The following is a 5,400-nucleotide window of genomic DNA, read 5'->3' as shown; positions in this document are numbered from 1 at the left end:
CGTGCAAGTGCCTGGCAAATACAGAAGTGGATGCTACAAGTCATATATAGGATGGAACACAGGGCCTCGAATGGAGAAGCTAGAGAAAGCACCCAAGGAGCTGAAGGGGTCTGCAACCCTATAGGTGGAACAACAATATGAACTAACCAGTACCCCCAGAGCTCGTGTCTCTAGCTGTATATGTAGCAGAAGATGGCCTAGTCAGCCATCATTGGAAAGAGAGGCCCCTTGGTCTTGCAAACTTTATACGCCCCAGTACAGGGGAATGCCAGGGCCAAGAAGTGGAAGTGCGTGGGTAGGGGAGCAAGGTGGGGGGAGGGTATAGGGAACTTTTGGGATAGCATTTTAAATGTAAATAAAGAAAATATCTAATAATAAAATAGAAACAAAAGAAAGAAAGAAAATTACCATGATACATTGTTTTGCTTTTTTTTTTTTTTTTCCTGTCTTGCTGTACTTAGCTCATAATGACTTCAAGGTAATTTTGGGTTTTTGTTTTGTTTTGCCTTGTCTTTAATGTATTTTCTTTCTTTTTAAAATTTATTTATTAATTTATTTTTACACTCCAAATTTTATAGCCAACCCCCTCCCCCGTCATCCACCTTCCAACTCTTAACTGTTCCACATCCATTACCTCTTTCCCACCCCCATCTCCACAAGGATGTCCCCACCCCCCCATCTCCCACCCCACCTGACCTATAAATTCTTCGGGCCTCCAATCTCTTATCCAACTGATGACGATTTAGGAGATTCTTCAACTATGGATGAAAATGTTACCCCTACCACAATAGCAGGGTTTGTAGACAAAAGCTCTCTTCCAGCTAACTAGATGAAAAGATACACACTGTGGTAATCCATGTGACCCAAAATGGGCAAAAGCAAAAGACTACCTGCCCCCGCCCCCCCAAAGAAAACTTTCAGACCTATGAAAAGGACAATACTAATTTTAAAAATGTGTTTACTTAAAAGCATTCAGAATGTCAACAAAACAGCTGTGATTTTTTTTTTCAATTACAGAGTGGTATTCAGTTAACAGAACAACAGTTATCTTTGTATAAGCTGCAAGAGAGACACCTGAAGATGAAAAAGAAAAACCCAAAAATAAAACCAAAAGAAAAAAAAAACCAAAGGAACAAAACCAAACTACTGTCCCCATATATAACTAATATGTGCTGTGCACCAACAAGAACCTGCTTTAAATTTTCATGCCAATTTACAACCCCCAGACTGTACCAGGCAAGGTTAGTGGCTATTGAAAATACTACCAGGACAGGGCTATCTAAAGACACATTCGGCCGGGTGGTGGTGGTACACGCCTTTAATCCCAGCACTTGGGAGGCAGAGGCAGGTGGATTTCTGAGTTTGAGGCCAGCCTGGTCTACATGTAAGTACACTGTAGCTGTCTTCAGACACTCAGGAAGAGGGCGCCAGATCTCGTTACAGATGGTTGTGAGCCACCATGTGGTTGCTGGGATTTGAACTCTGGACCTTCGGAAGAGCAGTCGGGTGCTCTTACCCACTGAGCCATCTCACCAGCCCCCCAGCCTGGTCTACAAAGTGAGTTCCAGGACAGCCAGGACTACACAGAGAAACCCTGTCTCGGGGAGAAAAAAAAAAAAAAAAAAAAAGACACAGTCGGTAGTGTGTTAACTATACAGAAAAAAGACATTGTACAGTTTATTGTTATTTTGTCTTTTTTTTCCCCCAGAGCTGAAGACTGAACCCAGGGCCTTGTGCTTGCGAAGCAAGCGTTCTACCACTGAGCTAAATCCCCAACCCTGACACTGTACAATTTAAAATCAAATCTTAGACAGCTTTACATTTCAAATTTTTCTTTAAAAGAAGTGAGTTGTGTACAAGGAGGTTAAGTGCTTTATAGATAAGAAAATAAAACTGTGCCAGAACCAACTTATTCATCATTATTATCTTCTTCATCTTCATCTAATTCTTCTTCCTCCTCTTCCTCATCCTCTTTATCCTCCTCATCATCTTCCTCCTCCTTCTTTTCTTGCTCTTTTCCACCCCCTTTTCACTGCATCACATTTTCCTTTAGCTCTGTAGGCAGCAATATCCTTCTTGTACTTCTCCTTCAGTTTGGCAGCCTTCTCATAGGGCTGCTTGTCATACACTGCAGTGTTGTTCCACATCTCTCCTCATTGTTTTGCAACATCACCAATAGATAAGCCAGGATACACTCGCCTTTGATTTTGGGGTAGTACTCAGACCTGAACAAGAAGAAAGCCGAGGGAGTCCTCTTGGGTGCATTGGGGTCCTTGAACTTCTTTTTGGTCTCCCCTTTGGGGGGGGGATGTAGGTTTTCATTTCTCTTTCATAATGAGCCTTGTCAGTCTTCGGCATAACTTCAAATTTCCCCCTTTTTTTAGCAGCCATGGTCGTCCACCTCTCTGAGCACTTCTTGGAGAACTCTGAGAAGTTGACAGAAGCATCCAGGTGCTTCTTCTTGTGTTCCTCCCAGCAGGTTTGCAAAAATAAAGCATATGAAGACATTTTCTCTCTCAACTTCTTAGGATCTCTTTTGCCCATGTTTAGTTGATTTTCTTCCGCAAGGCACAGAGTCGCCCAGTGCCCATCAGGCTCTCGCTTTCTCTTTGATGTGTTCTTTATATTTTCAGCATTTCACTGTAAGCTCTCTAACACAAAATTCATTCACAGACAGCCTGCACATATGAGCAAAGTTTGATAAGGAATCCTGGCAGTGAATACAAAACTGGGCATAGAGACTCTGGGTTTTATTCCCTGCACTCTGGAGACAGAGGCACAGCTTGTGGATACTGGAGGTTCCTTAGGAGAGACTCTTTTTTAAGTCCCTCAAGACTTTGAGGGTATGGGAATGCCACAAGCAAAACCTGAAATGTCTGTGCTTAAGGTTATGTTTCATCTCTAACTCTGCCCAGACTAGGAAATTCAACAAACCAATTTTACACTGCACACCCCAACACCCCACATGTTTGCTACTTGCCTAGAACGAAACTGGACTTAGTAAGAAGCTGTAACCAAGTTCCTGTCCACCATCTTAGATTCTCAAAGATTAACCATAACATCTTATAAGGAAATCTCTGCCAGCTGACTGAACGCCACAAAGCAAAAGAAAATTGAGAGGCTGGAATTAAAGTAGTTTGACAATGTTGATAGAATTTCCCTACACCAAATCACTAATGCAATACCAATGCTCATGACAAGATGAATGATGAAACAAACGCAAGAGATAGAACTCAAAACACAACTTGAACACCATCCAATGAAGTCAAAGGACATAAAGAGGAAACAAGCACAGGAACTCAAAGAGGACAGGAACTACCTGAATGAAATACAAGAGAACTCCTGCAAGTGGCTTAGGAAATAATTATGATAATGCAGGATGTTGACATTGCATCCAGAGATATAAACATCTAAAGAATCCTCAATGTGAATGAAATGAGAAATGAACTCTGTAAGCCTGATGGTAACTCAATGGAGAGCCAATTCACAAAGATAGAGCATGCAGAAGACAAACATTAGTGTTTCAGTGCAAAATGAAGGAGCTGCCTCAGTCAATCAAGTAAGTTATAGGTGACACAAATGAACAAATTCTTGTTGCATGTTAGCAGAAATATTAAAATATAAATGTTTGATTCATGCCTAATACAGTGGGTAAGGTCTTTCATCCTAGCACTCGGGGTGCACAGGCAGGCAAATTTATGAGCTAGAAGCCATTCTAGTCTCTATATCAGGATACATGAGAGTCAAGTATGCAGAGTGAGACTCTGTCTCACAAACAAACAAACAAACAAACACACAAACAAACAAACAGAAAACACAAACAAGAAATTAAATATATATTTACTACGTTGATATCAAAACTGGCTAAAACGTGAAAGGATATTAGAAGACTGCCTATATAGCTCTGAATGAATATGTCTCACATTGGCTTATACTTTTGAAGTTGGATCCCCAGTTGGTCACAATGTTTTAAAAAATTTAGCTGTGGAACCTTACTGAATAAAGAATGACACTGGTGATAGGCTCTGAGGAAAAGAGTAGACCAACGGCACCTTAATTCTCTCTTCCTCCTTAGGGACTGGAGGTGAGGATGTGATCTCTCAGCTTTCTATTTCAATAACATGGCTATTTGCTGTCAGGCCTCCTTACCATGGTGGATAGTTATCCTCTGGAAGCATTACCCAACGTGGTCTTTTTCTTCGATTACTTTCCTTGATCATGGTGCTTTAGGAAAGCAGCAGACGACAATATAGAAAAACATATGATTGGATTTAAGGTTCCCTTTCAGAGAAAAAAATTCATGTCATATTCTGAAAGCTAATCAAGAACAGAATATATGTTAGATCATAAGAATTATGAGGCCATTTTAAAAAATGATATCATCTAAAATCATCGTAGCATTTATTGTGTCTTCTTCTTTCAGTAAAAAGTAGGTGACCTTCCAAACGCTGACACCATTGCATACACTAGCAGGATTTTGCTGAAAGGACCCAGATATAGCTGTCTCTTGTGAGACAATGCCGGGGCCTAGCAAACACAGAAGTGGATGCTCACAGTCAGCTATTGGATGGATCACAGGGCCCCCAATGGAGGAGCTAGAGAAAGTACCCAAGGAGCTAAAGAGACCCGCAACCCTATAGGTGGAACAACATTATGAACTAACCAGTACCCCTGAGCTCTTGACTCTAGCTGCATATGTATCAAAAGATGGCCTAGTCGGCCATCACTGGAAAGAAAGGCCCATTGGACTTGCAAACTTTATATGCCCCAGTACAGGGGAACACCAGGGCCAAAAAGTGGGAGGGGTGGGTAGGGGAGTGGGGGGGAGTGTATGGGGGACTGTTGGGATAGCATTGGAAATGTAAATGAGGAAAATATCTAATAAAAATATTTTTAAAAAAGTAGGTGACATAATGGCCTCACAGTCAGGAAATATTGAGACATAATAAAGTATATATTTGAGGTCTGGATGCAGTAATATATCTTTAAGAACACTTTTTTAATAACAATATTGATCACAGTACCACACATCAGATTATAAATGATGGTGACTAAAAAAAACTACAAAAGTCAGCTTTGATCAAATGTGGACCCTGTATCTATCTTGTATTCAGTTGGGTGTCAACAGGCAGACTCTAGTCTAAAATGCTCAGTTGAGATCCTAAGGACGATGTATAATGCTGCATCCTTTCTAGACCAAAGAAATACAGTATGGAGTCAAAATTCAAGGATTACTTAAAAGAAATAATTTTCTTTGTATCTAAGCAAATAAAAAGTATAAAATCAGATCAATGGACTCAATTCCCCAATAAAAAGACACAGACTAATAGACTGGCTACACAAACAGGACACAACATTTTACTACTTACAGGAAACCCACCTCAGGGAAAAAGACAGACA

The 5,400-nt window shown here is 40.6% G+C and overlaps 1 pseudogene; it reads right to left on the bottom strand.

The window, feature by feature from the left end:
- Positions 1 to 1,909: 1,909 nt before the first annotated feature.
- LOC147004057 (high mobility group protein B1 pseudogene) lies at positions 1,910 to 2,544 on the bottom strand (annotated as a pseudogene).
- Positions 2,545 to 5,400: the final 2,856 nt, after the last annotated feature.

Source organism: Mus caroli, unplaced genomic scaffold (genome assembly GCF_978045245.1).
Source record: "Mus caroli unplaced genomic scaffold, Mus_caroli_1 scaffold_6, whole genome shotgun sequence".
In the NCBI taxonomy this organism is placed as follows: domain Eukaryota; kingdom Metazoa; phylum Chordata; class Mammalia; order Rodentia; family Muridae; genus Mus; species Mus caroli.
The sequence above is the reverse complement of the archived record's forward strand: the minus strand, read 5'-3'. Positions and strand labels throughout refer to the sequence as shown.